The following is a 26,679-nucleotide window of genomic DNA, read 5'->3' as shown; positions in this document are numbered from 1 at the left end:
TGCCTTCTGTCCATGGCTGAGTGGCTTGGATTCTCTGTGCAGCTAAGTGAAACATTTCCCAGGAGGAAGAACTGGACTGACCAAGTTGTCTCCTCACCAGACCATGCCACACCCTGGCTCCCAGAGCAGCCTCTGATTGGCTGGTCTGGGGTCAGGGGCCCTTTGTAGCCCAATCAGCTGCAGTCATGGAGTGGGATGGACTAGATGAAAAAGAATATGGCGACCCAGATGGGAGGGCATGAGGGCAGACACCTTCCCTAAGAGGAGAGCATGGAGTACTGACGTAATGAGACTTGGCTGGCCTGGGAGAGAGGACAACCACACACTCATCAAAGAAAAGTAGACAAAGAGGCCTTTTCACCCCCTTCTTCCTACCTCTAACAGATATCGTGTACCTACTGTGGTGTGACTCCATACTCAGCAATACAGGGAATGCCAAAAGGAATCCGAAATAGAAGTAGTGTTGCCTTTCTAATCTAGGCTCTTCAAGTTAACTGTGTGACCTTAGATAAATTACTTAACTTCTCTGTGCCTCAGTTCTGCCATCTGAATGGTGGGTAATAACAGTACCTCTTCACAGGGCTGCTGTGAGCTGCTTAGAATATTGGGCGGGGGGCATACAGTAAGCATTCTATAAATGTTGGCTATGATTGTTATCAGCCTGCAGGAATTTATGGTCCTGTGTGGACCACAGATGAGTAATCATATTGTAATGACACGTGCTGAGTGTGATAATTGAGGTGGGTGAGAAATGTGCATGTTTTCAATAGTCAGGCAGTCCTTTCAGGCTTATAAAGAAAAAGCAGCAGCCCTCATTGGCTCGACCTCAATTTCTGCCACCCACAAGGAACCACTTTCCACTCTCTAATCTGTCCTCATATTTACCTTCCTATTTCTAAATATCATGCTTATACCGTTATTTCTTGATACATTAACCTTAGACATTACCATCTCTTATGGGTTGGATTGTGTCCCCTCCAAAAGATGCTGAAGTACTAACCCCCAGTACCTGTGAATGTGACCTTATTTGGAAATAGGGTCTTTGCAGATGATCAAGTTAAGATGAGGTCATTAGGGTGGACCCTAATCCAATATGACTGGCGTCCTTCTAAAGAGGGGAAGTTTGGACACAGACATGCACATAAGGAGAACACTGTGTGAAGATTGGAGTTATGCTGCCGCAAGCCAAGGAACTATCGGAAGCTGAGAGAGACCTTAAACAGATCCTTCCCTAGAGCCTTCAGAGGGAGCATGGCCCTGCCGACACTTTGATCTCGGACTTCTAGCCTCCAGAACCGTGAGACGATACATTTCTGTTGTTTAAGCCACTCAATTTGTGGTACTTTATTGGCAGCCCTAGAAGACAAATCCACCATTGGTGTTTTACTTGAAAATCAAATTTAACTCCCCTCTCCTCATCCCTAGACTGTCTCTTGCCCCTATTATCCTAATAACATTATATCACTTATTTTTGTTAAATCAATATTCAGTGTTTATAAGTATGGAAATGTACCCCCTGCCATGTCATGTAGTACGGTTGGAATACATGTCCTTCACTGTACAAACTTTTGTTTTCTTTAGAGTTGATATTTATCTCTTATCCCCTTTTTGTTTGTTTAGCTTCTGGATACATTCAAATAAACTCCTCAGCTTCTTGGTGTTTTTTCTTTGAGACCCTGTCCCAGGATCCTGCATGCTCCTACTATGGTTGGCTTGGCTTCCACTCTACCTCTGCTGCTCAGCGACACCCCTGGGATCTCCCCTCAGCATCCAAGTGAGAATTCATTTCGCCCCTCTCCAATATTTAGGATCTCCAGATTTCTAAATCCCAGATTCATTGTTTACTTTGAAGATTCATCGTTTATTTTCCTTATTAGTTATCTACTACTGCGTAACAAATCACCCCAAAACCTAGTGGCTTAAGATGACAATAATCATTTATTAACTCTGTTTCCAGTACAGCACCTCCTGCTTTCAGTATAGCACCCTTGCAGTCAACTGAGCATGGTGTCCTGAGTCTAGAGTCCTTCCTGTTCAGTCTCTCCAAAGAGGGAACCCCAGGCTCTCGTGGAGTTGGGGATGGGCATGAGGTGACCTAACAGTGAGACATCACTGCTTCTTCAACAGACGTGCAAACAACCCTGTTTTCAGCCTATCTGTACCTTCTGCAGTACCTGACACCTCCATTTCCTCAGACTTTCTTGGGTTCTGCTGCCCGAATCAGCTTGCTTCCTGAAACTTCTACCCACCACAGGCCGTTGGCTTCCAGCATTCTCTGGTCTGCTGAGTCAATTACCTTTCGTCCATTTGCCTTCTGGCTTCCCAAATGTGATGACATCTTTCAAGGGCTGTAATTTTCTTCTCTCATTTTTTTGTCCTTATGGATTTAGATCCTTCTTTAAAAATCCCATCACTGTCATTTTAGCGGGGGCTTTGGGAGAGACAGTGGAGGTACGTGAGTGTGCTCAATCATTCCATGGCTCATTGGAAGTCATCTATCCATTTTTCTCATTCAATAAATGTTGAGGTGCTCCAGCAATAGGAACTGTGTCTTGTATTTCTTAGGTATCTCCTCATGATAAATACTTCTAGATTTGCACGGAATCCCACACTGGTGAGTTTACAGGGGTGAGATGGTCAATTTTGAGGAGACATTTGAGGAGGACCACCTATCTCCATCATCCCTCTCAAGGATGCTCGAGCGCTGGTATCCGTGGCCCTTGCAAATGTCAGGTGGGTTAGACAAAGTTTCCTGCTTCCTAGTCCAGTCCTAGCTTGCAGGGCCAGTGGGAGGGTCATTTGCCGAGTGAGTCATTCACCCATGCCTTCAGTTTTCAGTACTTCACTTCCTGTTGGCTTCAAGATGCAAAGCAGCGCTCAGGACCTCCGCCAAACTACTCAGGAACAGGTCAGCCTGGAGTCCCTTCTGGAGAGGCATTTGTTTGTGGACTTGTGTCTGCGGTGGGCAGATTATATGGAAGGGAAGGTAATTCAAGATGGGACGGACAGGCTGGAGAAACTCCAGATATTCAATCAAAACAGCAAAGTATAGGTACTGGTATTCAGGAAGCCAAACTAGCAAAGTGAGGAGCTCCTAGGGGAAGGCTGTGGTCATGTAGCCACAGCCAGCTTTCTGCTGCGGGGAGGAAGTGATGGAGAAAACACCAGCAAAGGTGGCGCCATGAAGACAGCCTAGGCCCCTGGCCCCTGCCTATGTGGGTTGACGTACTGAGAGGAGGCTTAGTGATTGGTCCGAGGGCTTTCTGGCTGCTGTGCTCAAGGGCAGCCTCCCCACGCCACCCGCTGCAGCCCAAGTGCTGTGGACAGGAACAGAACTGAATTGAGGGACCAGGCACCAGCCAAAGGCTCCTTTGGAGAATGAGGCTTGAAATCCTCAGTACAGCTGGAACCTGGCTCCCTGAATCGTCCCTTCAATAGCCCCTGGGCTAATTAACACTCAGCACTTTCCTCTCACTTGAGCAGCAGGGTGTGTGTGTGGGGGGGTGGGTAGCAGAGCTCCCACTGGGCAGGTCATTTCTAACTTTCATTTTTTATTTTTCTTGAAGTGTAACATGTATATGGTAGAGTGCACAGATCCTAAATGATCGGCTCAATGAATTTATATGTATGTAGAGACATACATAACCATTGCCTAGATCAAGATTTAGAACAATTCCAGCACCTGCCCCAGAAGGTTCCCTCATGCCCCGCCCCATCAATGCCCCCATAAGGAACCACTATTCTGACTTCTAGCTATTCTGATTATAGATCGGTTTTGCCTGCCTGTGAACTTATTATAAATGGAATCCCACAGCATTTCACTCTGGCTTCTTTCACGCAGAATGATGTCTGTAAGATTCACTCGTGTTATTGAAGTCTTTTTATATTCTTTTGTATATAAAGAATATATAAAAAGATATGATGATTATATAATCATATATATATATAATTTTATATATGATATATAAATATTAAAATTTCTATATTTAATATAAAATATAGAAATATATTTACATTGTATATAATATATTTATATATTATATATTTATACTGTATAGAATATAAATATAGAAATAAATATATATTTATATTTTAATTTATAAAGAATAAAGCATATTATTTATATATTTTATAATATATAACATATATATGATATAATATATATCAGTTTTATATATTTTATATACATTCTTTTATATTGCTTTATGTCTTCTTTTATATTGCTGAGTAGTATTCCATTGTGCGACTACACCACGGGTTATCTATCCTTCTCCCGTTGACAGGGATGTGCAGTTTTAGCGCATTCACTCACCATTCCTGGAGAGTCCAGGTGTGAAGCCACCTCAGTCCCCCAGCAGTGTCTTCCCATGGCAAGCTCCTTCTCCCAAAACCCCACCACACTTGCTGAGCAAGAATCGTCCACAACATGAGGCAGTTGTGGGTTCCCTGCCTAAGATATTGGGGATGCAAGATACAAATTTATGAATCCCATGCAGCCCATGGAGCTGGGAGTCTGAAAGCCCAGAGACTGTGCAGTCGGGGGCTTCAGATCCCTCCCCTGTGTCCCACCCCCAGTGCAGCTCACCAGTCCATTGCAACCTTGGCCAAGGCCAGCCTTGCTGCCCCCTACCCGAGTTCTGTAGTTAACTGCAGAGAGGTCCCCATCAAATATCAGGCCTATGACCAGAAACGACAAAAGCAGGAAAAGCCCTGGGGACAAGATTCTGAGCAGCTGACACCAGGCTTTAACCTCCTCACCCTGCCATTGTGAGGACAGCCCGGACTGCCCCATCCTTAGCTCTGGCCTGCTGCTCGAAGCCCTTTATGAGATCTCCCCGGGGAGCAGGGGCCCCAGACAAAGGCCAGGGTTCTGCTGAGCTTACTGAAAGGAGAAAGAGTCCATTGATATTCACAAGCATCCCACTCCCACCCCAGAGTGGAGGTCAGCCGGCACAGGGCAGGCTTTGGGCAGGGCTGGACCAACTCTGATGCCGCTTGCGCTCACCCCTCCCAGGATCCACTTTCCTGGAGTACTGGATCTGCCCTGTACTCCCCTCTCCTCACCGCCCCCCCGCACACCTCACAACCCGCCCACCCACAGGTTGGCTGTGAGGGGACACATGGGAGAGTCCTGGCACTTCATTCTCAACCAATGAAGCCTACTATCCCTGCCTCAGGCAGTGGGACCTACCACTACCGGACCCCTTGCCCTCTGCCACCTCCCAGCTGCTGACATCCTTCAAAGAGTCCCCATTCAAGTTTGGCCTTGGTTTGAGCCTTGAACTTGCTGTCCCTTCACTTGGGAATGCCTTTCCCCTCTTCTTTGCTCATCTGCCTCTCCCCATCATTCACATCTCAACCCACATGGCACCGCCTCCGAGAAGCCTTCTTTGACCACTCTAGCTTGAGCGTTACCTCCAGAACACATGGCCCTGTTTTATTTTCTCAGTGGCGTTGATAGGTTATTTACCTGTTTGTTTATGTGATTATGGACTGTCTCCCTCATTTGGCATGTAAACTTGCTGTGGACTGAATGTTTGTGTCCCCCCCAAATTCACATGTTGAAGCCCTTACAACCAATGTGATTGTACTTGGAGGTGGGGCCTTTGGGAGGTGATTAGGTCATAAAAGTGGGACCTCATGATGGGATTAGTACCCTTATAATAAGGGACACCAGAGGGATCTCTCTCTTTGTCTTTGCCATGTGAAGACACAGCAAGAAGACAGCCATCTGCAAGCTAGGAAGAGAGTCCTCACCAGGAACTGAATTGGCTGTAACCTTGATCTTGGACTTCTCAGGCTCCAGAACTGTGAGAACTAAATATCTGTTGTTTAAGCTTCCAGTCCGTGGTATTTTGTTATAGCAGCCCGAGCTGCCTAACACAAAGCTCCATTGGAGCAGATCCATCTTACTCACCAGTGTATCCCTTGGGCCTCCAACAGGGCCTGGTCCAGTTATCTATGGCTGTGTAACAGATCACCTTTAAACTTAGCGACTTAAAACAACAGCAAACTTTTTTTTTTTTTTTTTTTAACCCTTCAAGGTTTCTTTGGGTCATGAATTCAGACAATGCATAGCAGGAGCAGCTTGTCTCCACTCTAGAACGGCTGGGATCTCTCTTGGGAAGACTCAAAGGCTGGTGCTGAAATTGTCTGAAGGCTTGTACACTCACTTATATGGTGGTTGATGCTGGATGCTGGCTGGAACCCCCAGCTGGACTGTCAGCCAGAACACCTTACCTACACATGGCCTCAGCAGCGGCTCTCTCTACATGGGGTAGCTTGGGCTGCCTCACAGCATGGCTGCCAAATTCCAAGTGTGAACATCTCAAGAGGGGTAGGCAAAAGTGGTGTCACCTTTTAAGACAAAGGCTCAGAAATCAAATAGGGTCACTTCTGCGTAGTTACACACCCACCCAGATTCAATGGAAGAGAACACAGAGCCCACCTCTTCATGGGAGAAGTTTCAACATCACATTATAAGAAGAGCATGGGGGTTGGGATATGTTGTGGTGGCCATCTTTGGAAAACATGATCTGTCACATTACTCAGTAAATATTTGTTGATTGAATGACTGCTTTATGCTCTCAACTTCTTTCTCCACCTCCTTGCTTTGCCCCTTCCCAACTATATGAATTGGGAAAACTTATTGTATCAGTAGGTTGCCCAGAGAAATAGAAACAATAGGAGATATAGATAGATAAATGGATATAGATATTTAAATTTAAATTTATGTTTAAATCTATAAAGAGATTTATTTTAAGGAATTGAAGCACATGGTTGTGGGGACTGGCAAGTCTGAAATTTGTAGGGCAGGCCAGCAGGTTAGAAACTCAGGCAAGAATTGATGTTGCAGGGCTTCCCTGGTGGCACAGTGGTTGAGAGTCCGCCTGCCGATGCAGGGGACACGGGTTCTTGCCCCGGTCCGGGAAGATCCCACATGCCGCAGAGCGGCTAGGCCCATGAGCCATGGCCGCTGAGCCTGCGCGTCCGGAACCTGTGCTCCGCAACGGGAGAGGCCACAACAGTGAGAGGCCCGCGCACCGCAAAAAAAAAAAAAAAAAAAAGAATTGATGTTGCAGTCTTGAGTCTAAAATTCACAGGGAGGCCAACAGATTGGAAACTCAGACGGGAGTTGACATTATAGTCTTTTGTTTTGTTTTGTTGAAGTATAGTTGATTTACAATGTTTCAGGTGTACAGCAAAGAATACATAATATATTCTTTTTCAGATTCTTTTCCATTATAGGTTATTACAAGATATTGAATATAGTTTCCTGTGCTATACAGTAGGTCCTCGTAGTTTACCTATTTTATATACAGTACTAGTGTGTATCTGTTAATCCCAAATTCCCAATTTATCCCCCCCTTTTCCTTTTGGTAACCGTAAGTTTGTTTTCTCTGTTTGTGAGTCTGTTTCTGTTTTGTAAATAAGTTCATTTGTATCATTTTTTTTTAGATTCCACATATAAGTGATATCATATGATATTTGTCTTTCTCCAGCTGACTTACTTCACTTAGTATGATCATCTCTAGGTCCATCCATATTGCTGCAAATAGCATTATTTCATTCTCTTTTATGGCTAAGTAATATTCCATTGTATATATATATACCACATTGACATTGTAGTCTTTTTTTTTTTTTTTTTTTGCGATACGCGGGCCTCTCACTGTTGTGGCCTCTCCCATTGTGAAGCACAGGCTCCGGACGCGCAGGCTCAGTGGCCATGGCTCACGGGCCCAGCCGCTCCGCGGCATATGGGATCTTCCCAGACCGGGGCACGAACCTGTGTCCCCTGCATCAGCAGACGGACTCTCAACCACTGCACCACCAGGGAAGCCCAACATCGTAGTCTTGACTCTGAAATCTACAGGGCAGGCCAGCAGGCTGGAGACTCTGGGAGGATTTCTATGCTATAGTCTTAAGGCAGAATTCCTCCTTCTCTGGGAAAACTGTTTTTGCTCTTAATGTCTTCAACTAATCGGATGAGGCTCACCCACATTATCAAGGGTAACTTCCTTTACTTACAGTCAACTGATTGGAAATGTTAATAATGTCTACAAAATACCTTCACAGCAACATCTACACTGGGGTTTGACCAAACAACTGAGCACCATAGCCTAGCCAAGTTGACACATAAAATTTAACCATCACACTTACCCTCTCTGAACCAGCTTTTTCCCCTTTGAAATGAAGACAAAAGTCCCTTATAAGGCCGCTGGGAGAATGAGAACTGATGTATGGTAGGCAGCCTCTACAATGGCTCCCATGACCTCCATCTCCTGGTATTCACGCCCTTGTGTAATCCCTTCCCCTTGAGTGTCAGACCTGTTGACTCAGTTTTAACGAATAGAAATAGAATATGGCAGAAATGATGAGATGTCACTTCTGGGATTAGGCTATAGAAAGACTTGCTTTCCATCTTGCCCACCCTCTCTTGCTCAGTCACTCTGAGGGAAGCCAGCTGCCACGTTGTGAGCTGCTTTTGGTGCTGTGGAACTGATATCTCCAGCCAATAGCCAGTGAAGACCCGAGGCTGGCACCAGCCACGTGGGTGAGCTAGGAAGTAGACACCCCCCCACCAAACCACCACCCAGGAGAGCCTGTGGCTCTAGCTGATACCTTGACTGCAACCTCACAAGAGACCCTGGGCCAGAGGCACCCGGTTAGGCCACACCTGGGTTCCTGACCCACAGAATCTGTGAGATAATGAATGTGTGCTGTTTTAAGCCTCTAAGTTTGGAGGTAATTTGTTACACAGCAAGAGATAACTAACATGCATTATGGGTGGTAAGTGCCTGGCATAGTCTCTGGCATACAGTAGGTCAGTAGGTCCTACGGCTTTATGTGAAATTTCTCTCAGAGAGATTTGTATTTTCACAGAAGACTCCATCCCAAAGGCATGATTTTGTCATGGAACTTTTCAGCAGAGTAATGGGAGAGAGGGTACTTCTGAGAACACTTGAGGTCACACTACACAGATGGCCATCAATTTTGATTCCAGGTAAGGCAAAGAGGTAGTCCTCTCCCTCATGAGAGAGGGACTACTAGCTGAGGATGAGCTGAGGCAGGGGCTCTGGCAACTTCCCCAGGAAAATAATCTGTATTGACAACAACAAATACCTATAGAGAGGGCCCTAGAGATACAGTGGGGAGCAAAGGCCTAATGTCACTGATCTCAGAGCACTTGCAGGTCACGGAAGAGGCTAGTAAATAATTACACCAATGCAAATATAATGATAAACTGACACCAGTCCTCTGCAGGGAAGGAATTTGTACACTAGGAAAGTGACCTAGACTAGAGGCGTCAGGAGAATTTCTTGGAGGAAGGGGCATGTAAGCTGAGATATGAGGACAAGTGGGCATTAACTAGATGAAGAAGGAAGGGAAAAGCATTGCAGACAGAAAGCACAGCATGTGCAAATGTCCCGTGATGGGAGGTAACATGGCGTATTTGAGAAGTGATAGGGGATGGGTGTGTGGCCAGAATACAGTGAGGGGGATGGTGTGAGAGAGAGGCTGGGATGGTCAGCAGGGGCCAGACCATGCTGACCTTGTAGTAAGTTGTAGGTCATGGATCTTTATTGGGAAAAAAAAGGGAAGCCATTGGAGAGTTTAAGTGAGGATGTGATGTAATCAGATATGTGTTGTTTTCTGGAAACCGTGTATAGATTGGATTAGTGGGAGGGGGAGGGGAGGCCGAGTTGGGTATGGCAGTAGCCCGGTGAAGGGGTGCTAGCAGCTTGGACCCTAGTGGAAGCTGTGGAGGCGATAAGATGGGAAGCATCAAGCTGATGCAGAACATCACCCAGCTCCCTGTGGAGACGAAAGCCCCAAAACATGATGTCAGAGAACATTCAATGGATCTGAGTTCAAGTTGTGACTGTGCTTCTTACCAGCTGTGTGGCCTCTGGCAAGTTTCTAAACCTCTCTGTGTTTCAAAGTCCCCATAGGGAAAGTAAGCGTAAGAAGGCCAACCTTGCTGGCTGGTTGTGTAGATACGCCTCGAAAGTGCCTGGGCAGTAGGCTGAGGCACCCCGTAGGTGCCATAGAAGAAAATTCTGACCAAGACAGACAATTTAGCTCTAGCTACAACTGACGTAATGTGTTTTTGCTGTACTGTTTGAGAATATTCAAGTCTGCCAGGGAAGACAAGTAAACAAGCGGGCTGGATAAAATGCCACTGATAAGCAAGTTCCTAACCAGGGATAGATGTTAGGCAGATGACGTAGAGCAGATAGGTGAACAGAGATAAAAAGAGGTGGAAGGAGCAAGAGATTCCTAATATTCATGAAGCACTAAATATACAAGAGACACGAAATATTCATGAGGCGCTAAATATATTTAAGGCACCTGAGGCACTAAATATTCATAATCAACTAAATATACATGAGGCATATGAGGCACTCAATATTCAGCCACCCATTGGTAACACTCATTCTGGCCCCATGTGTCCAAGAAATGCAAATAACCGTGGCTGCTCCCCAGGCTAATTGGAGACGGGCAGCCATGGCCGAGCATGCTGTCTCTGCATCTCTCCAATTGAGCATGAGTGCGACACTGGCCCCAGGCACATTCCAGACTTCTGTGCACCTCAAACCTCAACTGTGGTTTCATACCCACACCATCGGCGGGGAAGGCGGAGGCAACAGAGAAAGACAAAGCATTGCCCACCCCAGGATGCAGGATGCTGGTACCCTGTCCTAAGTGTCTGAATCTGCCGCATCTCTCTTTGTGTCTCACTGTATTTTCAGTGGCTTCACGATCCTGTGTGATTTGAGCTCTCTATCTTGGTTCGGGAGCCTTTCTTTCCTGTGATCTCTGGGATCGCTTGCTTGGAAGTGTACTGGGGGAAGAGGTGTGTTCCCACGTTACAGGTGAGTAACGATGGAGAATGAAACTCTCCTGGCGCCATGTCAGACGGAACACGGTTCTAAGCAGGTCAGGCATTGCGGTTGGAAGCATGGGAAGGAGGTGTGGTGTGTGGCAAGCCAGCTCTGAGGAAATGGTGATTATCTGCAATGGGTGAGCACCGACTAATGCCAAGGGTACAGAGCTGAAGGTTCATAGCTGTGGGTGCCTGTAAAGACATTGAAAAACTGTAGTAGGGAGATACTCGTGTCCACGGTAGACCTGTTTAGTGTCCTGTGAGATTCCTAATCCCTTCTAGTATGTTAATAAGAATTCCCAAACTGGAAAATGGACCCAAAACACCAAGAGGTTAAGGACCACTATGGTAAGTGCTAGGCTCCGGTGCAGTAGTAGTAGTAGTCCCCTAAATTCTCAGTGACTTAACACAACAAAGATTCATTTTTCATACGTACATACACACACACACACACACACACACACACACACACACACACACAATATGCCCATTTGGGGTTGGCTGAGGGTTTTGCTTTATCTTGCCCTCACTCCAGGACACTGGTTGATGGGCTGCTATTTAGAATATTCCCATCAATTGTGGCAAAGGAAAGCAGGGTCACTTCCTGCTCATAACTCATTGGCCATGACTGGTCACATGGCTCCACTCGACCGCAGCAGGCCAGGAAGTGCCATTCTTCCATGTGCCTGGACAGCCAGAAACATCTCGTGGATGTCTCTGATTTGACTTCACTTGGATGTATAAAAACTCACGGACACAGTAGGGTTTGGGGATGAGGGTGTCCAGATTGGACTTCAAGCCCCAGACCCCCAAGACTACCTTCAGAAGACCCCATGACGTTTTCCAACACCACCACCATCCTCAGTAGACTGACCTCAAGGTCCTGTGCTTCCACAAAAGCATTTATTCCAGGAGAAGGCAGCTGATGACAGCCATCCAGAGAGGCAGGGTCTCCGTCTTCAGGAGACACATCAGAGTGATACATGCGGTGGCCAGAGGGAAGGAAGGATCTGGAAAGAAAGGTGATGGATGGAAGGACATCAGGGCAGCCGCATAAACTTGGCATGACTTTTCCAATTTAACTCGATAATAGTTAAACACTTGGCTTTTTAAATAGCATTTGCTTTAAGTAGCCCTGTTAATTAGTATTAATTAGCAGCTGATAGTTTCTGTTGCCTCCTAATTGCTGGTTTGCAAGCCAGGAAGTTGAGGTGGAGAGTGGGGTGAAGGTAAAGGTGAGAGGAGAGAGGGGCTTCTAGCTTTCTAGAATGAGCAATCAGTAATCATTCACATGAAAGCAGGGATGCTTCCAGGATTGATAAATTCCCCAGAGCAGTTACCCCTGGCTGGATTCGCTCGCTATTATGCTTGACACAAACATACACCCAGCTTCCTTTCACAGGTGGCTGCGGTGGCTTTGGGCCAATAATCCTTTCTCTCCAACCCTCTCTGAGCCCTGGACCAACGAAACTTTACAAACCCCTTTCAGAGGCATTGCCCTGTTGCCCGAGCCTGTTCCAGCATGTTCTCTTTCATCTGTGGCCTTGCTAAAGAACCCCGTCCAGGCAGAAGTTGCCAGATCTCTGGGAGTGTCCTAGGTTTCTGCCCCCTGGGGAGAGGAAGCGTGCCAGCTTGGAGAGCTGGCTCCAGTCAGATGGAAGGGAAGAGAGTTGGTTTCTGGAAGGTCACTGAAATGTTAACCCCTGAGCTTTGGAATCACCGAGATTGGGTCCAAGTTCCAGCTCCTCTGCTTGCTATCTGTGTGACCTTGGGCTCATTACCTGTAACCCCTCTGAGACTGTTTTCTCACGCTGCTGATAAGAGAAACTTTTTTGTATGAACTTGCTGTGAGAGTAAATGAAATCATGTATGCTAAGTGCTCACCACTTTGCCTAGAATATAGGGAGTGCTCATTTAATGGCATCTATTATTATAAACAAATATTAGACTCATTAGATGAAAGTTAAGCCCTAATGAGGTCTTCAGCACAAACCTAAATTTGAAGCTAGACCTTTAGCACCTGCCACCAGGAGACCTCAGTCTCTCCTGGGCACCTAGAATCCAGTTGGCTTTGATAGATGATATCTAGCTCCTCAGGGGAGCCTGGAACAAGCAGCTAGCCTGTCACCAATGTCTTAAACAACCCCTTGGCCCTAGGTACCAAATCATTTAGAGATTTCCTCTCATGGCATTTGTTATGTGAACCAATTAAGGTGACTTTCAATTGTAAGTAACAATAACAAGTCACAGTGGCCTAAACAAGATAGTTTCCTTCTTTCATGAACAAAAGTCCAGAAGAATGAAGCCCAGGACTGGTAAGGTGGCCCTATTCCACCTAGTCCTTAGAGATCTGGGTTCCTACTATCTTGTCACTCAAGTGTGCATGGTCTCCATTCCCAAGGTCACCTCTTGGTCCAAGATGGCTGCTCCAGTTCCAGCTTCCATGTCCACGTTCCAGCCAGCAGAATGGAGGACAGGTAGAAAAAGGGGCAAAGGATACATGTCAGCTGTCTTTTTTTTTTTTTAACGTCTTTATTGGAGTATAATTGCTTTACAATGGTGTGTTAGTTTCTGCTGTACAACAAAGTGAATCAGTTATACATACACATATGTCCCCATATCTCCTCCCTCTTGCATCTCCCTCCCACTCTCCCTATCCCACCCGTCTAGGTGGTCACAAAGCACCAAGCTGATCTCCCTGTGCTATGCGGCTGCTTCCCACTAGCTATCTATTTTACATTTGGTAGTGTATATATGTCCATGCCACTCTCTCACTTCATGCCAGCTTACCCTTCCCCCTCCCCATGTCCTCAAATCCATTCTCTACATCTATCAGCTGTCTTTGAAGGAAAGCTCCCAGAAATTTGCCACATGACCTTTCTCATTACATCTCAGTTTGGTCATGTGACCACACATGGCTGCAAGGAGGCATGGAGGAGAGATGGTTAATCTGCAAGAGAGGGAAACATAAAGGGGACACACAGAGAAGTAGGAAGTGAGAGGTTTATCTCCTTCCATTAAGAAAGTCTCATTTGGAGCTGAAGTTAGCTAGAGTTGGTTTGTAACTTGCAGTCCAAACAACAACCAAGACAATCGTTATCAAGGTCGTTTCCCTAACCCGGCACTAATGGTGTTGTCTACACCAATATGCCTAAGAATAATCATGTGGAGGTGTTTGTTTTAAACATCCATTTTCTGATCTCATTCACCAGAAATTCCAATTCCTTGGGTCTGGGGGGCCAAGACCTGCATTTTTAGCAATCTCCCTGCCACCCAGCCACAATTCTATTGTAAGCAGTCCAAGGACTACAGTTTGAGAAATACTGGTTTACAGCCAGTTCAGAGATATATCAGTTACTACTGCTGTGTAACAAACAGCCCTAAACTTACTGGCTTAAAACAACATCATATTATTTTGCTCACAAATTCTGTGCGTCAGGAAATTGGAAAGGGTATAACAGGGGCAGCTTGTCTCTGCTTCATAATAGCTGGGGCCTCAATTGGGAAGACCTGAAGGCTGAGCCTGTCTCAAAGGTTGGGGCCTGGAATCATCTGGAGGCTCCCCCAGTCATACATCCAGGGACTTTTGGCCTGGACCTCAGCAGGGGCTATCAGCTGGAAGACCTACACGTGGGCCTGTCCGTGTGTCTTGGGTGTCCTCACAGCATGGTCCCTGGGTTCTAAGAGCCAGAATCCCAAGAGAGAACCAGGAGGAAACTCAATGGCCTTTAATGACCTAGCCTTGGAAGTCAGACAGTGTCACTTCAGCTGCAGTCACAGGCCACCAGATTCAAGGAGGAGGGGACAAATATCCCCCTCTACCTTACATTGTAAAAGAGCATTTGGAATGAATGTGAGCTCTTGTTGGAAAATATCATCTTCCACAAGGAGGAAACCTGGGCATCTGCAGAGGCAGAGGGACCTTAGGAAATGCCAGGTGGGCGGGCTTCTGGTCCCCACCCTGCTGGGAGCAAATCTCCCCTCCTCCTATCTGTTTTGTGTGATGACCTTTTTCATCAGCCAGGATTCTGCCTTTCTCCCAGGTCCTGACCTGGAACTCAGAGCCTGAGGCTAGGAGAATGGGGCCGGCCTTTTTGCATATGGCTCCATCTACTCCTCAGGCCTCCAGAAGGTGCCAGTGGTGTATTGGTCTTGCGGTCCCCGTTGGCTTTGCAGGATCCTGTGTGGGAGCCTCAAGAGGGAGCTGATCCAGACATGGAGGAAACCTCTGGCCGGATTCCACCTGGGGTGTGTCAAGGAACTCCATTCAGGATTTTTAAAAATCATCTGTCACATGGCTCTTTTGCCAGCTTAGAATAATTGCCAAGTTTTTGCTCCCTAAACTGCATGGAAGGTACGGAGGAATTCTCTTTTCTTCTTTTTAATGTCAATTTCAACAGTGCCCTGTAACAGGATTCTTCACAAAGGAAACACACCCTGAAACCATGGTGCTGGATTCCTGGGGTCTCTGTCTACTCTGGCTGGGGCCTCAAACATGCGGCATTTCGAGGGCACGGACCCAGCTTCTGCTTGGCTGATTTCCTACCCGGGACCATGCTGGCAGGCTTGGCAAAGCCCCCTGAACTGAAGGATGGCCCCTGTACTAGCCACACTACCTTTGACCTACTGGATGCCGTTCCTTTTTGTTAAAATCAAGAGTAACCTTAGACTAACCTCACAGAACTTCATCTGGTCTTCTCACCTTCCAGAAGAGGGAACAGAGACCAGAAAGCCAAAGTGACCCATCTAAAGCCATGTGGCTGCCCAAGCCTGAAAGCCTGAACGCTTTCTGACCCCTCCTACGGCTCTTTTATGAACGGGTCTTCGAAAGGGGCGCACCTCTCCCATCTTGCTAATTAGTAAAATGCCTCTCTTGTCCTTCCCTTTTTTCTTTTTTTTTAAATTAATTTTTATTGGAGTATAGCTGCTTTACTTTTTCCCTTTTTCTAAGCACTTCCTCCCTTCCCTATGTACACGACCCTCTGCATTTGCTGTTCCCGTCAACAGATGGAACAGACATTTATTTGAGCTGATGTGTGCATTAAGCTCCCTCTGGAATGAAGTTGCTGCTGATGGCTGTCATGGTTCAAGCTGTCATTCAAATAATGTGTGACTCTTCGATCCGGGCTTTGCCCCTAATAAAGCCCTCAATGGCACTGTTAAGGAAATCTTGGGTGTCTTCTTTTAATGTTGCCATCACAAAAAGCCTCCAGTGTCTGACAGAGGGTAGAACTAGCCCATAGGCATGATTCAGGGAGGTTTTAAACAAGTCTGCAAATTCTTTGACCCCTCTCCCATCCAGAGGTGGCATCGACATCCTTTCCCCTTGAATCTGACATGGCCCAGTGACTCACTTGGAACCAACAGAATGCAGGGGAAGTGAATGACCTCCCAGGCGAGGTCAGCTGAGGCCATGAAGCTTCCACCTGGGTCTCCCCCTCAAGACCCTCTCTCTCTACGTGTCACCTCCAGGGACACTTCCTCTCAGACCCCAGCCGCAATGCTGTGAGACCCCAAGCCACACGAGAGGCATCCTAGATGTTGCACGCAGTTTGACAGCCCCCTCTGAGCCCAGCCTTCAAGTCATCTCAGGTGCTAGCCTTGTGACTAAAGGAGCTTCCAGACGATTCCAGCCCCCAGACGTTTGTGTCACCCCAGGCCTCTAATCTCCCAGCTGAGGTCCCACTCGTCGTAAAACAGAGACACGCTGTCCCTGTCCAAATTCCTGACCCACGAATCCGTGAGCAGCATAAAATGCTTGTTTTAAGTCACCAGGCTTCGCAGTGGTTTGCTACTCGGCAATAGTGACACCATCCAACGGAGTAGGGGAGGTTTTTGCAAAATATCCGAGACCCCCAGGCTCAGAAACCCACGGGGCACGTGGGCTCATCACCAATGATCTTAGGTAGAAAATGAAAGTGGAGCTGGTACCAAGTTCCCAGGCTAGCTCCTCGAAGGCGCTTCTGGGAGAAAATGGAAGAACCCTAAAGTGGGTGGTTTCACACCTTCTGTTCCCTCCACCTGGAATACCCTTCCCCGTTCTTTTGCCCGGCCAGCTGCTACTTATCACCCAAGACTTGGTTCAGGGCGAGTCCCTTTTCTGGAATCCATGACGGCCTATATCTCCCCCCCTTTAGGGCACTCAACCACAGTATATTTCAACTGTCTTCCCAGTTAGACTGGGAGTTTCTGGAGTTTAGCAACTCTCTCTCTTGCCAGTTCAGAACGTGGCCTGCCCGCAAAGCTGGTCTCCTCCCCCTCCCCCTCTGCACCTCCCCCTCCCCCTCCTCCCACTCCTTCCCCTTCTCTCTGACACTCTGGGCTCTGCTCTACCCTCTCTTTCTTGTTGCCCAGCAGGGGCTCTGAGCCCCACTCCCTCTCTTTCTGGGGCTCAGCTGAATTTCCCTCCACTTCCGTGGATTCAGCCCCATGCCTGCTTCTCCTGTTTTGGCTGGCGCCGACTTTTGCGGTTAACAAGGGATGATAAAGCCCTTTCTAGACTCCTCTCCAGGGACCTGAGACTCAAGAGCAGACCTCAGGAGGACGTGCGCTCCAGGCGGGCCCCAGCAGTCTCCCCAGTCGCCATCTGGGCCGCCGCATGAGGGCGCGGCAGCAGGAGATGGGCAGGGTGAAAGGAGGCCGAGTGGGGCCTGATCTGTCTAGAAAGTGTCACTGGCCTTTCCCACACTGAGTCGTGTCACAGAAATTGTTGCTGACAGGGGTCAGGTGGCCTAACACTGAATTTGGAGGGCGGGGATCAGTGTGAATGACGCCTCGCACAGAGAAGGGGCCCAGAAGGCCCACAGGGCTAATGAAGGCGGCCAGGCATTGTGAGAGGCCTGCAGGACACTCCGGGGGCATGGCGGGGAGGCTGGGAGAGGTCTTAGCCCCGAGGGGAAGAATGCCCATGTCAGGGAAGGCACATTAACTCCTCAAAGGCCGTTGAGCTGGGCCTGTGATTGACAGGTGGGCTCTGTCAATCAGGGGAAGCTGCCGATGAGAGAGTGGGCCACCAGACACAAAAGGGGACATGTTTGATGAGCTCTGGGGGCTGGGCTAGAATAGAGGGAGGCTGAGCCCGAGTCACAAGGAGCCTGCAACTTGATGGCAGAGACCAGAGTTTTAACTGGGGCCCTTTGCGGCCCAGGCGTGGGTCTATTAGAGGGTGTCTGTCTTGGGGAAATTGTCAAAAGGAAGCTGGCTTGTCAATGATGTTGGTGCCAGATCCTTGAGCTTGCCTTAGTTATTCGATAAGGCACTTGGTCACAAACGCAGTGCACAGACGATGACATTGTGTGTGTTGGAGAGGCTTTCCGAGGAGGGGGTTGGGGACTTGGCAGTGACGGTTTAATTGTGCAAAGAATTCAGGACTTGATACGTACCAAATAAATATCTGATCACTTACTCATATAGCACTAGTGCTCCAAATTGTATTTTTAATATAAAGTCCCAACATCCTATTTTCTAAGTTTAAAGATTAATTTAAATTAGATGTAGGCAGTCGTTCTAGAAAATATGTGGAATCTGTAAAGCACAGAATGGTGGGGGGAGGTGCATCTTCCCACCGAAAGTCAGTCATTGCCAGCATCAGGGTATGTTTAGCGCCAGTCTTTTTACTTATACGTCTTTTAAAACATAATTGTGATCAACTGTACACACAATTTGGTAATTTGCTCTTTTCTTGCTCAACGTAGTGATACAAGCATTTTTCATGTTATTCCAAACTCGTGGTAAACATCATTTTTAATGGCTACGTAATATGGATTGGATTTTCAATTTTCATTAAATCTCTGTTTTATCTTCAGCCTGATTGCTTTGAGGAGCCTAATTTCTGCCAGTCCTCATCTGCTTATCTGTTTATCAGGAGTCGCATTTCCACCATGGCTATCCCCTTTTTTGAAGGGGGGCGGGCAAGAAAGAGGGTTCCAAAGGGGACAGATGCAGCTTCCACGCGGGGTAACTGGCCAGCCAGAGACACTGTCAGGGCAGGACCACCGTGGGCCCTGGGTGTCCTGTGGTCAGTCTCAATTTCAAACATTCTGTTCTGATGTGTCCATAAGTACACTGGTTCTTCCAGAGACCACATGGCCCACTTAGGATTAAAAGATATGGTCCCCTTGGGACTTTTCTGGCAGTCCAGTGGTTAGGACTCTACGCTTCCACTGCAGGGAGCACCGGTTCAACCCCTGGTCAGAGAACTAAGATCCCGCATGCCGCTCAGCCAAAAAAAATAAAGTAAAAATAAACCACTAAGTTAAAAAAACAAAAAAGAGGAAAGAAATCATGACTCCTTCAAGTAGATAAATGGTACAGGGTGTTCATTAAGGGATGCCCCTCAATGTGTGTGTATATGTGTGTGTGTGTACAGTTCTGTGAATTTTAACACATGTATAGATTCTCATAACCACTACCATGATCGGGATATAGAACATTTCCATCATGCCAAACAATTTTTTGTGCCACCCCCCTTTGTAGTCAAGCTCTCCCCCACCGTTAATGTCTTGCAACCACTGATCCATTCCCTGTCACTATAGTGTCATCTTTTCCAGAACCTTATACAAATGAAATCATGCAGCATCTAAGCAGTTGAAGACTGGCTTCTTTCACTCAACAGGATGCCTTTAAGATTAATCTAAGTTGAGTATATCAATAGACCACTTCTTTTTGTGGCTGAATAGTTTTCCATCATGTGGGTATATCACCATTTGTTTAACCATTCACTTGCTGATGAATATTTGGGTTGTTACCAGTTTGGGGTAATTATGAATAGAACTGCTGTGGACATTCGTGGACAGATTTTTGTGTGAACATAGATTTTCACTTCCCTTGGGTAAATAACTGAGGCATGAGATTGCTGGGTCATATGGAAATTGTATGTTTAACTTTATAATAAAATGCCAAACCGTTTTCCAGAGTGGCTGTCCTATTTAACATTCCTACCAGCAACCTACGAGAGTTCTAGTTGCTCCACAGCCTCATCAGCACTTGCTATGGTCAATGTTTTTTATTTTAGCCATTCTGATAGGTAGGTAGTGTGTATCTCATCATTTCCCTCATGGCTAATGATGTTGAACATCATTTTCTGTTTATTTGCCATCTGTTATCCTCTGATGAAGTGTTCAGGTCTCTTGACCATTTTTAATTAAGCTGTTAGTCTTCTTACTGTTAAGCCTTGAAAATTCTTTTACACATTTGGTATACAAGTCTTTTGTTGGATATGTGATTTGCAGATACTTTCTCCAGTCTGTAGGTTGCTTTTTCATTCTCTTAACAGTGTCTTTCACAGAACAAAAGTGTTCATTTTTGATCAAGCCCAATTCATCAATTTTTCTTTTATAGATTATGCTCTTGGTCTCATGTGTGAGGACTCTGCCTAACCCTAGATCATGAAGATTTCCTCCTATATTTTCATCCAAAAGTTTTATAAGTTTTACACTTTACATTTAGACCTGTGATCCATTTTGAGTAAATTTTTGTATAAAGTGTAAGGTTTAGGTTGAGGTTCACTTTTTTTTGCTTATGGATGTCCTACACCATTTGTTCGTACACCATTTGTTCCTATACCGATTGCTCCTACACTATTTGTTGAAAAGACTTTCCTCCTTCCACTGAATAGCTTTGTACCTCTGTCAAAAATCGACTGGCCATATTTTGGTGGGTCTATGTCTGGACTCTCATTCTCTTCCATTGATCTGTGTCTATCCCTCTGCCAATACTACACTGTCTTACTGTAGCTTTGCAGTAAGTCTTAAAATCAGGTAGTGTGACTGTTCCAACTTTCTTCTCTTTTTTTTCCAAAATTTTTTGGTTCTTTTATTTCCTTTGCCTTTCCACACCCATTTTAGAATCAGCTTGTCTATACCTGCAAGAAATCCTGCTGGGGTTTTGATTGGAATTGTATTAAATATATAGATTGATTTGAGAGGAAATTGGTATCCTTGCCATGTTGAGTCCTCTGATCCATGAACCCAGTATGTCTTCCCCACCTTGTTTGGTTTGTTTGATTGATTTAAGAATTTTCTTCCCCGGCTGGGAGAAGGTGGCATCTCAAAATGTTTGATTTTGAGTTGAAGAGAGCACTGTCTGTCATGGATACTTCATTTTACCCAGGCACGTCTTACTTCCTTCAAGCCCAGTAGAGACACCTTGATTTTCACTGGCAATCTTATACTTTGGGGGCAGGGTGAGAAGAGAAACTTATCAGACTCACTTGTGCATCTGCTAGAGAACCGTGTTGGGGTGTTGGTGCCTACATGGGTGCCCTCACATACACACATGTGTACATAGTGTCCACATGTGCTCACGCATACACACGTGTGGATGTCCACGCGTGCACAAATATACATGTGGGTGCCTAGATATACACACATGTATACCTGCACACAAGCATACATATGTGGGTTTCTGCATCTACACACACATGGCCTTGTAGAGGCGGCCCCCACCCTCCTCTCTGCTTTAAGCAGCCACGTGACACCAGGCTGAGAAGAAGGAAGGCTGTTTGCTTCACATGCGGAAAGCTGGTGGAAACGTGACCTTGAAAGAAACAGCATAAATGCACATGTAGAGAGCTTCTTAGCAACTGCTTGTTGAGAAAATGAAAGGAATCAGGGAAAAGAGCCAGGAAACAAGGAAGATGGGGGAGCAAATCAAGAGAGGAAGCAAGCTTGACTCTTGAAGGGAGGAGCCGGCTCCCATCGTGTTCTCAAGGCTTTCTCAGATTCCCGAAAGGGAAGGGGAGAGAAACGGGTGACGCCTGGAGTCCTCGGGCTGGGAAAATGAGCCATGTTGACGTAAATCGAGTCAGGAAAGGAAGGACGTACGACAGACCACAGTGCAGCCACTTATCTTAGCGCAGTGCCGGCCTCACCTGCCGTGAGCACGGCCGCCATCCCCGGACTCGGTATCATCAGCCCCATTTTACAGAAACAGCCTGGGAGAGGTTAACGAACTTGCCCAAAGTCTCCCAGTAAAGGGCAGAGGGTGGCTGCAAACTCTGAACGGTCAGCCTCCATGTTCCTTGCTCTGCAGTTTCCTGTCAAGCCCTCGGGCTGAGAAATGGCCGAGGTGGTCACTTCGGGCTGCCTAATGATTCATCTGGAAGGCCGCAGCCCTGCGGAATCTCAGGATTCAGGGGCCACCGAGATCAGGGAGGCTCCAGCTCCCCTCCCCAGCTGACAAAACAGAGGCACAGGGGGAAGGCCCCATGACAAGGCAATGGCCAGCTGGACACAAGCCCCCTCTCACTTCCTGCTTCACCACATCGCCTGGCTTCTCAGGGTGACTGCGGTTGGAGGACCCAGGATGCGGCAAGACAGACCTCAGGAATTCTCACTAATCCTTCCATGATGAGGCCCCGGGGGGTTTGGATGGAGCAAGGGGCACAAGTTAGTGGCCAGGCCCAGGGACCCATGCTTCTCGGTTCATCCTCCCACGCTGAGCAATTATTTGAATATACAGAAGCTGAGGAGCCAGAGGGCAGGAGAACTAGTGGTTTAGGTGGGAGGGCCTTGGAGTCACGCTGCCTGGGTGCAAATCCTAACTTCCTAAGTAAGACCTCGTGCAACGAATTCGCTTCTCCATGCCTCAGTTTCCTTATGCATTAAATGTGGATATGTAGTAGAGTTCTCCAGAGAAGTAGAACCAATAGAATATATATATATATATATATATATATAGCTATCTGGACATATCATATACAGAGAGATGGATTTATTATGAGGAATTGACTCACATGATTATGGAGGCTTAGAAGTCCCAAGACCTGCAGTTAGCAAGCTGGAGACCCAGGAGGGCTGATGGTATAAGTTCCACTCTGAGGGCTGGAGAAGACCACTGGCCCAGCTCACCAGTCAGGCAGATGAAGTTCCCTTTTACTCAGCCTTCTCCTTCTAGTCAGGCCTTCAACTGATTGGGTGAGGTCCACCCACATAGGGGAGAGCAATCTGCTTTACTCAGTCTCCAGATTCAAATGTTAACCTCAGCCAGAAACACCCTTGCAGACACACCCAGAATAATGTTTGAGCAAACGTCGGGCCCCCTGTGGCCCAGGGACACCTGCAATTAACCATCGCAGGATGCTAATAGTATTGCCAAAGGACTGTCTTGGGGGATAAATGAGGTCTCTAAAGCATTTGGAATAATTGTTGGCATATCCTATGTACTTAATAAGCATGGGGGGAGAGGATGTTGATGGGACGGATGGTGACATTGATGAGGATGGTAGGGGATAGCTGGTCAGGACCCTCAAATTTCCAATGGGTGACTTAGGGAGTGGCTGGCAATGGTCACTGTTCTATGTGTGATATGAAGAGTTTATTACAGAAGCTAGAGACTCTGTTTTGGGGGAAGACACATAGATGGAAACAGCCAGTCCTCACAGGAGCCAAAAACCCCATCCTGATCCATCTTTGACTCCTCCAGGAAGATTAAGCTGGGGCTTCCTTGCCCCTCAAGACATAACACCAGAGGCTTCCCTGGTGGCGCAGTGGTTAAGAATCCGCCTGCCAATGCAGGGCAGATGGGTTCAAGCCCTGGTCCGGGAAGATCCCACATGCCACGGAGCAACTAAGCCCATGCGCCACAACTACTGAGCCTGCGCTCTAGAGCCTGCAAGCCACAACTACTGAGCCCGCAAGCCACAACTACGGAAGCCCACGCACATAGAGCCCGTGCTCCGCAACAAAGAGAAGGCACCGCAGTGAGAAGCCCGCACACAAGAGTAGCCCCCGCTCGCCACAACTAGAGAAAGCCCGCGCACAGCAACGAAGACCCAACGCAGCCAAAAATAAATAAATAAACAGATAAATAATTTATTTAAAAAAAAAAAAGACATAACACCACTTCCCTCACCATCTTGGTTCAGTAGATACAAGATGTACCCGCACCCCAGGATGGACAGAGCCGCATATTAGAGCAATTACCCAGAGCAGCCCATCCAAACATCTACAAGAAACGCTTGAATGATGCTGCAGATGTGCATCTTGGGCACATCCCAAATGTATACACACATTCCCATCGTGTCCGCCCACAGCCTCCGCCCCCACATCAGGCCCACCGGCCGCTGCAGTCAGCACAGAGGCGAGCTTAGACACCAGAGGCCAAGCAGCTCAGTCCTTCCCACCTCCCTCAGAGCAAGCACCGCCTCATCTGTTTCCCTGAAGCTCTTAACTCATAACAGCTGAGTGGACAACGCCCTAAAATCCTGCCTTCCTTCTCATTCCTTCCTTGAAGAGATACCCGTAGGTAAATATTTTCTCCGGAGAGAAGAATCTCTCCAGTAGAAACTGTCAGCCAGCAGAGTGGCTGTGAGAGGCCTCCAAATGTTTTCAGCTCTCACACAACCCCCATCTGGTGCTGTGTACGTGATGTGTAAAGTGTGCGCGCGCACGCACACACACACGCGCGCGCGCACGCATGCACACGGAGGATGGGCCCCTATTCCCCATCACTCACCTAGTCAGTCCCGCAGAGCTCACTATAAATCACCTCAGCCAAGAGAGAGGCCGGGAATATGCTGAATCATCTAATTGGCCAAGAAAGACAGTGATAGAATGATCACCTTCCCCCTCAGCCGCCCAGAAAGCTAGCAGCTGAGGTGTCCCCTTTTCATGTTAATCAGGATCTTCCAGCCTCAGCCAGGATGGGGCTGAGGCCTGCAGGCCCGCCGGCCACCCAGCCCTCCTGGGACAGGGGCCTTCTCGATGCTGGGACCCAGCCCCCTGCGAGGAAGGGACTCGGAGGACCCCTCTGTAAAATGAAGCCTTGCCACCACGGGGCACTCTGAGAGTCTCCCATGAAGGCCACTTTTCTTCTAAACCTGCAATTAAGTGGAATTACAGAATCCCTGCACTGTTATGTATTTGTCCCAATTCTGCTCCACAGCAGCCTTTGTCCTACCCCAGAGTCACACCTCTGAGGTTTAGACTGCAGCTGAAGAGCTATTTAGAGGCTTGTGCTCTGTACCCAGTGGCTTCTCTGCTGGGCCCTCGGCTTTGTTTTCCTTGGCAGGGCGCGTCCATGGACAGCAGACGGGCAAACCTCGCCAGGAAAGCAGGCCGAGAATCCAGTGGAAGGAGGCCGCCTTTCTGCGCCTTGAACACACACCTCTCACCCCGTGACACAGGCAGCTCGGATGGGAAGAAGCCACCAAGAGCCCTTCCTTCCTTCACCTCACCTGCCACGACCGAAAAAGTACCATAACCTCCAGGAAAGCATGTTTACCTGGAGGGGCCTTTGAGTCATGTGGGAACAAGGCTGGGGTCTGTGGGTGGAGGGGAAGGTCTTCGCAGGGTTTCTGGAAGCAGTGTAAATCCAAGCCACGTGAGAAAAATAAGTACCTAGCACAGTGCTTGCCCTATGGTCGTGCTAACGTGTAGAAAGGTGGGCTAGAGGGAAACAGGACACACCAGAAGCGCCTCGGAGAAGGCTTCTGTTCAGGAAAAGTCTCTGTTGACTAGCAGCCTCACGGTTTTTATCACAGCATCCCTCGCCCAGAGCAGCAGAGCTCTGCTATAGCAGAATAATGCCCCACAGTGGAAAAACTTGCCTCTTTCCCACCCTCCATTGTGTAGGAAAACAGAAAACAACCTGGGGAGAAGTGTCTGGCCTAATAACGATGGAGTTAATGCCGAGCCGAGGGTCACAGCTTTCTGCTTTGCCCCAGGCCGGCAGCCCTCCTGTGGTCATTAATCCTCGGCAAGTGCTTAAGTGGAGGCCAGGCATCAGTTCCTCTGGCCTCACTAGACCCACCACGAAACTAGGACGGTGGGCCCCGTGTTTTACCCCTGGAGTCTGTGTTTGCCCGGACGCTGGGCCGAGTGACTGCCAAAGGCCTGTGTATGCTCAAAGTTTTGTGACCTCTGTGGGCCTGCGTCTGCCGCAGGCCTGCATCCACCAGGGGCCTGTATCTGCCTGAGCCTTTGCTATAGGTTCTGTGACTGCCGTGGGCCTCTGTCCACTGAGGGCTCTGGACCTGCCATGGTGAAGCCCAGAAACCTGTGGGGAGAGAGGCAGAAGGAATTACTAGCAGCGGTATGACTAGGTATTGCTTTCCTAAAGGCAAAAGAATTTTCAAAGGAATTTAAAAAAAAAAAAAAAAACTTTGGGAAGACTCTCACAATTGTCCCATTGTGAAATGCTCAGCAAGAAGAGAGAAGGACACATTTTATGTCTTGAAAAATCAGTTCTTTGAGGACCTTCTAAAAGAACTGGGTTGGCTGGGTCTCATGGGCTGAATTGTGCCCTCCGAAAATTCCTGTGTTGAAGCCCTAACCCCTGTGACCTCAGAATGTGGCTGTTATTTGGAGATAGGGTCTTTAAAGAGGTGATTAAGTTAAAATGAAGCCATTAGAATGGGCCCTAATCCACCATGACTGGTGTCCTTATAAGAAGAGGGCATTTGGACACACAGGCACAGAGGGAAGACCATGTGAGGACACAGGGAGAAGGCAGCCATCTGTAAGCCAGAGAGGCCTCAGAAGACACTAACCTTGCCCCGACACCTTGATCTTGGACTTTTAGATTTTAGAACAGTGAGACAATAAATTTCTATTGCTTAAGCCACTCAGTCTGTGGCCCTTGTTATGGCAGCCTCAGCAAACGAATACACTAGGCTACAGTAGATGAATGTTTAGGCCTGGTTTGTTTGTTGCTTTGTTTCCCTGACACCTGTCATATAACTCTCAATGAGAAAAAGTTCACCATAGTCTCATAACGAACGACTCCAAAACCTAGTGGGTTAAAAACCCAGCAATCACTTATTTTACTCACAGTTCTGTAATTTGGGCAGG

The sequence above is a fragment of the Hyperoodon ampullatus genome (assembly GCF_949752795.1).
Source record: "Hyperoodon ampullatus genome assembly, chromosome: X".
In the NCBI taxonomy this organism is placed as follows: Eukaryota; Metazoa; Chordata; class Mammalia; order Artiodactyla; family Ziphiidae; genus Hyperoodon; species Hyperoodon ampullatus.
Note: the sequence above shows the minus strand (reverse complement) of the source record.